Below are 13115 nucleotides of genomic sequence, written 5' to 3'. Positions count from 1 at the left end.
TTGAAGTGCTTAAATGTGCCTATGACTTTTGTGGAGTTTGAGTAAGTTACCATCATAGTGTGATTGTACATTAACACCTCAGCGTGGCAATCGGGGAGCAGCAAGCCATGCAAGCCAACCGTGGCGTGCACACGTTTCGTGCACATTGCGTTTCGCTGCGACCATTTGGGGTCACACATTTTGGCGACCCTGTCAGTTTATTTTGGATCCTGACGCTTATTTCTGATGGTTTTACGGGCACAAGGAGAAAGAACCGTAGCACGCGTAGAGCTGAAACCATGGTAGATCGTTAAAAGGTGAAATTGAATTCAAATGACTGATCTGCTAATGTGTTAAAAAATGATGATTTTAAAAATCAGAAGGGTTATGTACAAGATTCAACCGCCCAACGTAAACTACGTAAGGCAGTTTTGTTCATTGAGGATTGTAGTGCCATCATGCATGAATATTTTTAGAAAATTTATTTGATTACTTATGTCACTGGTTTCGAACAAAACTAGCGTATCTTAAGATATGAAAATTGTTGGATACGACAATTGTTTAAAAAATTTACTATGAAAACCCAAATTTATTCCTTAGTGGTAATGATGCCTTTCTTGGATCCGAATTGCCTACATTTGGGTTTTGAAGCATTTGATGAAATATTTCAATAGAAGAAGCCCTAGGGGAGCATCCTCTTTTCCGTTTTGCAACATTTACTATTCAGAGACATTCCAATCATAGGCATATCTTGTTTTTCATGCAGCACTAGAAATAACGAAGTGTATATCATGTACCAAAACCCGATTAATTTGGGTGTGATTCGCGAGAGTAGTGACCGTAGAGGACGGGAAAAGACTCCACTATCTGGTAGTGCCCAGTCAACACAAAATCGTATATCATGCATCTTAAGATGCTAAAGTGGAGGCGATATACGTACATATTGTATGGGAAAGTACCTATATGGCCTCCACTTTAGCATCTTATGTGACATCCTATACGATCTTGTGTTGACTGGGTGTCACCAGTGTTGGTAAAATCTCAGAATCTCAAATCTCATCGGCGATTCAAACCATGCGTGAGTAAAATCCCATCAGAATCATGGCCCAGAGATTTGCTCATGATTCGAATCGCAATCTGCATCATTGCATGATATTTACGTGTTCTTTATTGTTGAATGCATTGAATTATCTGTTTTTCGTCTAAAACAATGGCCAATAATTGCATATATAAACAAAACATACGCCTCGATTGCGTTTTGTCGCTTTTTAGAACGAAATCATTTTTCGGTGAGTGAGCGAAGCGATGCGATTCTGGCCGTGAAACTCAAGCGCGATGCTCCCCCTACAGAATCGCAGGCGAGTTAGCTCGTGCATGGAACCTCGATGATTCAGATTTGAGTCTGATTCTACCAACACTGAGTGTCACTATGGATAAAATATTCGTGCAACCATTTTAATATTATCATTGCAAGACTTTTGATTCAGGGAGCAAGAAGGTGATAGCTCTATTGTAACTCATATAGTCCGTTTCAAGAACGTATGCGTTCCGAAGCTTTTGTCGTGTACAATAAGTACCGCATGATTGCACCCACGTATTGCAAAATATCTTAAGTGAATTCACACTTCCTGAATCAAAGTTAAATCCTTCTGATTCAGGCGCGCATTTAATTGGACAAAATATTATAAGGCTGATAAAATATTTTTATTAAATGTGTCTCCCTTCGGATTGTTTTGCTCAAAAATAACAATCTGAGGGGCATTAAAAAAATTCCGGTAAATTTTGAGAACAAAAAACATTCTTTAACAAATCCGAGGAGTTTTTTTGATTTTTTTCGATTTTTTTTTTTACTGGCAGACCCGACGAACTTCGTTTCGCCTAAAATTAATTTATTCTCTGATTAGTTCTCGAGTTATGCAGAAATTTTTGGTTCATTTGTATGGGGCTCCCCTTTCCAGAAGGGGGAGGCATTGCAAACAACCACAGAAACATATCTTCCTTTCCAAAATCTCCACACGCCAGATTTGGTTCCATTTGCTTGATCTCGAGTTATGATGAAATTGATGTTTCATTTGTATAGGAGCCAGGTTTCAAAGAGGAGAGGGGTCTCGAACCATCTTAAAAACCTCTGCATTCAAATTTTCACGCCGCTAGATTCAGTAGAAGAAGAAGAAGATTACCCCCTCGCTCTTGACATTGCGGAGACCAGTAGACCTTGACCTTGCGTAGACCATAATTTTTCATAAATATGGGTAACGGCCTTATTAGTTTTCAGTTTGCAAAAAAAAAGTTTAACATTTTTCCAAAGTCATTTTTTAATATAAACATGTTTGTGCAATTACATTGCGATGATTGCATTACTAGCAAGGGCATTGGCATTGATAAGAATTGATCGTCTCATGCCTGCACTAACATGCCCCTATCTGCATCACTTTTTACACACCATGCACTACATTACGCATTTTTGTTACCTTTGTTTCGACCGCGGTCACTGGTCCGGCTCCATTGTTCTACTTTTTGTGCGAAACACCGCACAAAAAGCAGAGTCCAAAAGCCAACCGCACTGAACGGCGACGGCCGAAACGATACTCTTGCGGACAAGAAAAGAGGGTGCTGACAAAATGATCCGTTACCCTATTTTAACGTTCATAACCCAAAGTTTCAATATAATTGACAAATTGGTAGAGAATTTCCGAGTCGATTGATATATAAATCTCAAAAATCCATCGGAAGATAAAGGCGCTATTCAAGTTCAAAATCTTACATGATTTCGTGACGGTCTCGAATTTGGAAATTTTCATTTGTCACCCTGTATCCGAGTCTTCCCCTTAGACGTAGTTTACGTCAAAAGTCACAGTCCACACAGCCTGGTAGGGATTCTAAACAGCAGATGCAAACTATAATATTGAGCGAACAAGAGATCTTGAAACTCATTGGAGATTTTGAACATAAACCCAAGCAGGCGATTAGCTCTATCGATGGTATTTGAAAAAAGGCGGGTGAAGGTAAGCTTTTCATCCAAAATAATTTCTAGGTCTTTTACATGATCAACCCATTGAAGTTTGAAGAGCCAGCAATACTGTAGTCAAACTGGATGAAATTAGTCGTTCGTCGGAAACTTATGACACAGCACTTAGGAATGCTAAGAACCATCATATTTCGAGTACACCATCCATGGAACATTTCAAGAAGGTTCTGTAGTTCATAGCAGTCAGTGAGGTCTCGAGCAACTAAATACATTTTAAGTTCATCGGCAAACAACAGCAGCATACCTTCACGTGGCAGAATGAAGATTACATCGTTTATGAAAAGCGAGAATAGCAATGGTCCAAGGGTGCTACCTTGTGGAACTCCAGAAAGGTAGTTTCGCACATCTCGTTCATCGTCTGTCTTGAAAACTGGGAGCATAGTAAAGCATTTTCACTGCACTGGACATTTCCTCTGCTGGAGCGATAGGTTGAAGAAGACAAAGTGGCGCAGCTAAAATGGTCCAATGCACTGAATGAACACAATGACGTTTGAGACGGGCGCTGTTTACTAAAAATGAACACTGGCATGAACTCGATGAATGAAAAGTATTCATTCATAGTAAACAGCGCACCGCTCAAACGTCAATGATGAACTCGGTGCATTGGACCATATCGGAGCATTTTTAGCACGGCCGATGGAAGAACGATAGGTCCAGGAGAAAATGATGTTTTGGTTTGATGTTCGCTGACAGTACCATTTGAACGTCTACTCGAAAGACATCCACATTCACTACATTGCTAGGTACTCCACTTACAGCTCTATCAATGTCAACCTGAGAAGGCGAAAGGCCCGAGAATACACTTGATAAATGTTTAGCGAAAAGGCTGCATTTATCCTCAGTATTCAGCGCAATGACGTTATCGAGAAAAACACTTGATGGCAGTTCAGATTCCTTTCTTTTTAGAATTCACGAAAGACCAAAACTTCTTGGGGTGTCGTCGGAGATTTCGTTGCGTGAGATGAACATAGTGTTAGTAACGGAGTTTATTATAGCACCGATAATCATTGCTGGCGAAGTTGAAGTTCCGTTTAGTGAAGGCACACCGTCGAAAAGTATAAGCGCGCACTCTTTCCAGGTTCCGTAAAAGAGCATTAGTCCACGGTGGTTTCCTCGGAGGCTTTCGCTTCGGTACAACGACTGAAACGCAGTCACGTAGCAGACAGTTGAAGCATTCTACAGCTGATTCGATATCCAAGCGATCTAAAACATTCCAGTCAATATGGGACAAGCATTGTCGGAGCTGTTGAAAATCGGTGTTGGGAAAATTGAGTCGATCGTCACCATAGGTCCATCGAAACCTTGATTGAATTCGTTGTCAATTGATATATCCAACGCAGGATGATAGTTGTCAAACGGCACAACGGCGTCCGGAGCCTCATGCAGTGAAGAATCATTGATAAACACCAAGTCGAGCATGTTTGATTGAAAGTTGGAAATCTGATTGATTTGGCTGAGTCCAAGAAAAGCAATCCCATCGACTAGTTGGCGGTTAGCAGGTGTAGTTGCAGACAAAATCGGATCAGGAAACAAATATACGTGGTGGGAAAAGACCAGACAAGTCCTGGTTGATTGAAGCTCCCAGCAGAAGAACCACATCCGATGATAAGGCCAAAGCGGAGGCAATTTCAGTAGCACCAAGGTGGAGTTGTATTACACTGTAACAGTGGCGTAGCCACGGGGGTGGTTTTGGGTATAAAACCCCCCCCAGAAACAAAATTTTTGGATGAAATTTTTTTTTTCGAAAAAAAAAAAGTTCAGAAAACCCCCCCCAGAACAATTTTCTGGCTACGCCACTGCACTGTTATCATGTCGTCGGTCAGGAGGAATGTACGAGGCGCCGATGAAAACGTTGGTGACTAGAGAGAGACTTCTTATTTTGGCCCAAACAGTCTCAATTGAATTGAATTGTCCGACGGCGAACTGGCAGGAAACACGTTCATTGGAAACAACAACTGGAACACCACCGCCGCGCACGCGAGAGCTATTGAATATACTGCGGTCCACTCTATAAACAGCGAAATTGTCACCGAAAAGTTGGAGTAAGTTGATTCTCCCATCAAGCCAGGTTTCGGTGAACACATAAACATCATACACGTGTCAAGCACAGCCAGATAAACGTCGTTCAATTTGGTAGAAAGTCCTCTAGTATTTTGATAAAACACTCGTAGACACCTAGAGGGAGCGGTGTCCATGACGGAAGTCGAAACTGAGCTGAAATTTTCAGGCAGCGACAGATCATTAACGTGATTATGCTCGCCTGGTGAAGCAGATCGGAAGTCCCGTATACCATCTTCCATCACCACATGACCGGGACGACGACGATGGCGGATGGCAGTGGATGGCACGACTGGGTCGAGTGGCTTAGGGACTTTCTCAGTACTTGTTACAGGGTGTTCCGGATCCAAAATCGCAGTAACTGCCGATAATATGCTCGATTCAGATGCAGGTGCACTGACAATACGGTCGAACGGTATGGAGTAGCTGAAAGCCGGAAAAGCATCAGTTACCGGAAGTAAATAATGATTCCGGAAGTAGATTATGATTCATTATTATGAAAAGTCTCCCATTCATCTCGCACAATACTCAATATTATTCAACCATGCATTCTACTCCTGATTGATCCAATTATAGAAAATAATACTTAGTATAGGGAAAGATAAAAATATAGATTTTAAGCAACCGTCGTTCGTCGCAATATGCCGATGGGAATGTTTTTAATTTAACAATCAAATAAACACCCACCTGCAAATCGTCACCACACGATGATTCTAAGTTTACGATCTTATTTATTCGGATATCACTAGAACTCAAATAAACAAATAAAATACCTTTAAAAGTGTAACCTCAAATGGAAAACAGCCACTTCGGCAGAAGAACTTCTAGCCACACCGTGCTGCAAAAAATTTCAGGAAGCTTATCTAATATGAAAATATTCCTTCATCATTAACAGAAAACTATCTAATACGCTGACGACTTAATGTTATTTAGAATTATCTCAAATTCAAAGCGTAAAACTACTACGGTTTTGAAGTAACTTTTTCTACTCTCATTCCTACTGGAACGTGATATTCTATTAGGATTGTATGACATTTTGCCGAAAACCATTTTGCGGAATTAATTTTCGCGGTTGAACATTTCATTGAAAAACATTCGGTGGTATGTAACTTTTCGCGGTACGACATTTGGCGGATTTGAACTTTTCGCCGAATAACTTTTGGCGGAATGCACCATTTTGGGGAATGCACCATTGCGCGGAACATTTTAATAATAATGGCAGAGTGTTCATTCAGAACTTCTACAATTATTACATGCGAAGTTTCTAAGTCACGTTACCATTTTTTTTACATTCGTATAATACGAGATTAACACATTAAAACTTCTATAAGTACCTAAAAAAGCCGAATTTTTTTTTCGATGATTTTCATAGACCGGTCGGTTTAGCCTCCTTCAGCATAGACATACTTAGCAGCCAAGTATCATCCCGCACGGCTAAGGTACGCCTCCCAAAATATGTAGAAGTAGCTTTCAAAATTTCAATTGCCCCTTACAAATCCTTTATAATATCTGGCAGACGGGTCAGATATAATTATGATTATCTCCTTTCTTTAATTTGTTACGGATAGACGTTTTAATGAATAACCAAGGGCGGGACGCTGAGCACAATGTTCCAAGCACACATTTTAAAGATTTTACTCACAAGTGAGGCACCGCGTGGCACACTCTGCGGCACACTTTTGACATTAGAGTGATCAGAATAGAAAATACTGGCAACATTGCTAAATTTTTGTTTTGACTTGAAACGAGTGTATAACATGACGTCACCTGACGTCATATGAGGACAATATTTACATTCTTTCGACCGCGTTTAAATACGAGTGAATCGAGTGAATTCACACGAGGGCAATGTTTACAATTCTTTATATGGAGCATTGGGAACAAAATTATTAAAGAGAAGGAAGAAAAGATGTTTTAGTTACTAGATAAAGATTGTCACTTCGGTTCCCTTTGTTCTGCTGTCCGAAACATGTGTGGTACATACCTGGGTGCTGCGGATAGAGTCGCTTTTCTGCCCTCAAGCGAGTAGAGGGATATTTTGAAATCACTCCCATAAACGAAATTATTTTGCAGTTACTTGGTTGTCAAACATTTCCCGCTCTTCGAATTTCTCTTTCCACGCTGACTAGACTCTACATGACTTTACGATTATTTACATACATTCGTGCTCCAATCAGCTGCTGAATCTCGTGAAATTTCATAACGAGTGCTTTTTAGTTGCATTCCTACTAATTTTCCACTCGAAATATAATGTGAGAATATTTCCCGGATAAAAATTTACAGTAACTTGTTTTGTATTTCCCATTGAAATATTATGAATTATATGGTAAACAATACTATCTATTGTACATTTATTGTAATATTTTGACGAAAGAAAAATTCTTTTATTGTACATACACTTTAATAACAATAAATTTTAATGTTTCTAGTACAATCTATTATGTTTATATTGTTCTGTACTGTGCATCATTTTTCTCTGGTTATTTATCACTGTTTAATATTTTTCTCTTTTATTATTGATAAAATAATGTTTAATAACAAAAAGAATACTTTTTTTTAGAATATTTTTGTATGATAAAACCACTAATGAAAACAATAGACTTTCAATTGATCTTATTGTTCATTTTTTTCCTTTATTTTAAATATTCATGGAACATCAATATGTTCATTACAAATTTTATATTTAATTGAAATTATTCAATAATTGACTAAACAATTTTGTATTTTTTTTATTTGAATTTTGTGTTGTTTCTATTGAGAGTGTGTGCTGGCGCTTAACTGACAGTCCACTTTGTTTATGAATCACACAAACAAGTTTTGGAAGCTGGAATTGTTTTGGGAGAACTTGGTTGTGGCCAAGCAGTGGAGCAGCGGTCATATGAGACTATTTTCATGATGGTAAGTGGATTTATGGTGTTTTTATTTTTGTCCAATAACACTCGTAAAGATTTTGATGTATTACATTTTCAGGCAAAAACATTATCGTTCCTTCTGGGAATTTTGCACCAAGAATGGACCACAGAAATCACACCGAGCCATCGGAACACGGGAGCCGCGCCGCAATACGGACCGTTTTGTTTTTAGAAACCCCGCTTCAATACTAACGGCGACAGAATCAAAATCGTCCACTAGACTTCTGCTGTTGCGCTGTGCAATGGACTGTCGTTGGCCTGTTCCATCATGTACCTATATTCATCTGAAGATCCCAAGGAACATCCGCCCATTCGAACGGACTATATTTGCTACGGTAAGATAAGATTTTGGACTTCAATTATTTTGTTTATCACACACTCATATTGCAGGACCCTCTTGTCTCGAATAATCGGTATTTGCCCAAGTTCTTCCAGAGTATCCAGTGAGAAGCTGACAATGAAGTAAGTTGCTTTGTCACGTTTGAAAGTGATAAAATAGTAATTTCATTTCTACTTCAACTCCCAAACAGCAACTGACGATGTTGAATGTTCGACCTCGTTTTCAACATAGATGATTCAAGGAATGGGAGCATACCTGTATGCGTGAAAGGAATCCAATCTACAAATTAGTGCACAGACTTTCAAACGACCATTTTTGTACAGAAAATCGTTTAAAATTCAATAGTGGAATGTTTTCACTACACAGTTCGTACAGTTCGAGTTAAGTCCACCACTTTGTAATATTTACGATACTCAACTGTAAGGCTTGACTTGACGTTTTTATGCATTATTTTCATTTAGTTTCAATTAAATTCCAAGTAGGTAAATATTAATCTGTTTTTTTTTCTCAATTTTCGAATTTATTTAATTTTATTTTAATTCAAATTACATATAACAAAATAAAATCTCAAAAAATAAACTGAAATAAAGTATCTTAATACTAGAAATCATCATTGTACATGAAAAAAGGTTAGGTCTCTCTATTAAAAACCTTGTAAGGTTTCTATTTTCAACATAAGTTTGTACAAAATTTAATTTGTTGTAGGTATTGAATAATTAATTTAAAATGGAAAATTATTGCTTGGGCTTAATACGTGAAATATGTTTACTTGGAATAAGATGAGTTAGTACGATTCCATTCAATGCCACAACTTTGTTACTCTGCAGATACTTAAGCCCCAAACGCAAAACAACGAAACGGCGACGGAAACGGTAAATTTGACATAAAATATATGGACTAAGTGTCAAATTTTCCGTTTCCGTCGCCGTTCCGTTGTATTGCGTTTGGGGCTTTATTTCGACCCTTATGCTAATGTTGGAATACATATCTGCAAAGGAATAAAGTAGTGAAATTGAATGGTATATACCTATATATAGTATTAACTAGTCTTATGAAACGTAAGAATATATGCTAACGGATTTTTAATGTAAAACAATAAATAAAGGAAACGAAAAACATTAGAAATACAATATTTTTTTATTGTCACGACCGTAAAAATCATCTCATAGAAGAACATTAATAACTATTGTTTTGGTCTGAAATTTGTATGGAAAATTTTCGAAAATTTTATTGTAAAGATACATAACAACCCCTATTTTCAATTGTAAAAGTCCCATTTATCATACATTAAATGGTGCAAAACCATAACTTCGATTGTGATTTTATTTTCAAAATTACATTATATTTAATGGTCGCTCTTATGTAATCAATGGTGATGTAACAATAGAATTAATGATATTTTTATGATATTTTATTCAGGTTGTTACAAAGAAAACAAAACTCAAACAAAGTTTATTTTTATTTTTCCCCAAATAATTACAATACTTCTCAAGATTAGATCAGAAACGAACATAACCACAATCTTCAATGTTTGGCTCCGGCACAATAGAAAATTTTGGCTTCAGTTTGACAACCAAATCGATTCTATCCGCACCACCCAGGTACATACCAGTCAAATCGTATGGATTTTCCTTCTTTGACATTTAGCTCCCCTATCCTCGCCAGCAAAAGATGTTCCGGACACCGACGACAGCGACAATCTTTATCTAGTAACTAAAATATCTTTTGAAGGAAGTAAATAAAAATATAGTGTAGATGTTTGCCTTTGTGTTTCAATGCTCGAAGTTTGAATGAGCCGATGTTTGAAAATTACAAATCAGTCGATCATGCAAATCACAAATTTTCATGAAAGAAAATCGTTTTGCCAAAAGTATTATCAATTTCCCACCTTATCGGCCGCGACGATTTGAAATCGTCGCAAAACAAATTGACGCCAAAATCGTCGCCAGCAGAAATGGCCATAAGATCTGTCAAATCAACTGTGAACAAAATTTTATATACTCAATAATCACATTATTTCCCAAAATTGAGTCCTGTTTTTAATGCAGATTGACATTATTTTCTAATAAAACTAACATAATTTTAGAATAAAGATGCTGGCGACGATTTTGATAGTGCCTAAAAATGGTCAGCGCGTTTTGTTACCAAGGAAACAGACAATACTGTGCTTTTGCTCAACAAGCAACAGACAACATAATATTGGCGTATTTGTTCGAAATGATACCTTTAACTTGGGGAAATACGTAACGCTGAAAATGGCAGATTTTAACCCCTTTTCCTTCAATCACACTTTTTGCATGAATCATCTGAACAATTTGTATGGATCGTCACAGTTCAGGCAACCCCCTCCTCCCTCTAAGCGTTACGTAATTAATGGTGTTCCTTTGTGTCCTTTTGAGCCTATATTTTTGCCACTGCCAAATCATTAGGATATGTACTGCTACCGATGCTTATAAAGGGGAGTTTTGGTAATTTCTTTGATTGTGTAGCAGCGGTACACCATATCTTCTTCCGAATTACCGTTACCTGTTCCGTTCTATTGTGTGCGAGGCTCAAGGAAGCACCACAAAAATGATCGCTGTTTCCGTTCGATTTCTTTGATGCGCTACAACATTTTACTTTTTTGCTATGATTCCAATCCTGTAGTCGATGATTTTGATTTTTCCCCCATCACGGCAAGCACTCAAGCAGTTCAGAGTTATCGCGGATGACAGGCATTTCACTCTCTTGATGTTTACAGTCGCTAGTGTTGCCAGATATTTCTGACTGTCAATATGACAATGTGCCATACTTAAGGTGAGGCACAATTTATGGCACACTGTGGCACCAAGAATTACAAGAAGTGTAATGAACACATATTGAACTGTGCTCAGCGACCCACCCCTTGTGAATAACCCTTTATTTCTTCTTTTTGCCTTATACCGAGAAAACGAATTCATTTAAATATGGCATTATATCCTTCCTTCGCCTAATAGCGGGCAGATCCCAAGTAACATTTCAAGTTTCATTCCCCTCTAGGAACGGTTTTCAAGAACTAATTTTAAGATCTAACAATAAATCCCACTATCACACGACAGCCTTCTGATGACCACTATAAGAGTACGATATGGACAAGTGGCCCTCTCTGGATAACCACTATAAACCTATTATAAGAGTATTTAGAAATCCTTTTTAAACCTGGCAGCGGTAGCTGTGGAAAATGTCGCTTTGAAAAAAGAGAAACAAAAAAGCAGTAGAATAATAACAAAATAAACTGTTGATGAAAATCATGATGAAGATGACTGCAAAATAATATTTTTTTCATTCTACTTCCATAGAAATAAGGTGCGCGTTCGATTTCATGGTGAAAACTAGTGAAAAAATAACATTGAACACCACGCGCCCTCAAAATAACGTAGTTCTGTAAAATAGATTCACAATAATAATTACAGAAACGTCGCAGTTCTTCACTGATTCTATCAATATTCCACCACAATATATTTTTAATGCAAATCAATTACAAAAACAGTATTCTGCTTGGTGAAAACATCATCTAATCATAATTTTCGGTGATAAATTTTCATTGATATAAAAAAGCTTCTTCGTTTCCAATATGGCCATCATAAATTTTGATCATAAAATGTTGCTCTTATCAAACAACTGTTATAAACTTTTGCAATGCAAATATTGTTATTGGGGTTATACGTTTGACCATATTACGACCGAAAAATGTGGATTTGGAGTTTTGCAAAAAGAATTTACATAGTCTTCATCACAACCGTAAAGCAGCTCATATGATCAATTGACGTTTGACATTTGAAGCTTTTTCAGTATGTTAATGAGCAGTTTATTGATAGCAATAAGAGCGACAATAAAACCGATCAAATAGCTATGGTGCTTGGTATTATAAATATGCTTAAGAATTAAATAAATGCAAGAAGCATGGAAATTGTCACTTGGGATTAGTTATTGAAGTTTATAGAAGGTTTATTTACTCATTTTGGCCTTATATCAGGCAGACGCATCCATTCAAAGAAGGCATTATCAACTACCATACACCGGGCAGACGCATTATTTTAAAGAAGGAATTATAAACTCCTTTCGCCTAATACCGGGCAGATGCATCCATTCAAAGAAGACCTTATACCGGACAGACGCGTTATTTCTAAGAAGACATTGTCAACTTCCTTCGCCTTATATCGGGTAGATGCATCCATTAAAAGAAGGCATTACCTCCCTTCGCCTTATACCGAGAAAACATGTTCTTTAGAAGAAGGCATTATTATAGATAGTGGAATATATAGATGAGCGAAGATAAATCCTCTGTCTCCAAACGAGCATGACGTCACGATTTCAATGGAAACGTTAAGGGCTGTGACGTCATATGCGCGTGTGCACGGGCAAAAAAATCGACTCAGCCATGCTTTTCGCTCATCTATAGATTCTACTATCTATAGGCATTATCATCTCCTTTCGCCTTATAACAGGCAGACTACAGATGGATGGGTTTCGGGTTTGAAACCCGAAAACCAACAGTTTCAGGTCGGCTTCCAGTATGAAAATTAGTGCAATCTCGGGTGCGGTCGGGTACGGGTTTGTGAGATATTAAAAATTGAGTCCGGTTCCGGGTACGGGCTTAAGAAATAAAACACTGAATATTACTTTATTCAGTTGTGTTAATTGTGAGGCTTGTTCGTTGTTTGAGCTTAGTTTTTTTTTTCAATTTTGAGTTTGAATTTTCGGGCAAAAATTTAGTGCGGGCTTAAATAATTAGAATTATATCAGGTTTGAGTCGAGTACAAGTTTACAAATGCAAAAA

At 37.6% G+C, this 13115-nt stretch overlaps 1 long non-coding RNA gene across 1 annotated transcript; it reads left to right on the top strand.

Moving 5' to 3' along the window:
* Positions 1-7840: 7840 nt before the first annotated feature.
* On the top strand, positions 7841-9159 carry LOC134203636 (uncharacterized). Its single transcript, XR_009977655.1, has 4 exons — positions 7841-7963; positions 8036-8312; positions 8368-8439; positions 8508-9159. It is a non-coding gene; the product is annotated as an uncharacterized LOC134203636 (long non-coding RNA).
* Positions 9160-13115: the final 3956 nt, after the last annotated feature.

This window comes from Armigeres subalbatus, unplaced genomic scaffold, assembly GCF_024139115.2.
Source record: "Armigeres subalbatus isolate Guangzhou_Male unplaced genomic scaffold, GZ_Asu_2 Contig2020, whole genome shotgun sequence".
Taxonomy (NCBI): domain Eukaryota; kingdom Metazoa; phylum Arthropoda; class Insecta; order Diptera; family Culicidae; genus Armigeres; species Armigeres subalbatus.
Note: the sequence above shows the minus strand (reverse complement) of the source record. Positions and strands in the feature narration are given on the sequence as shown.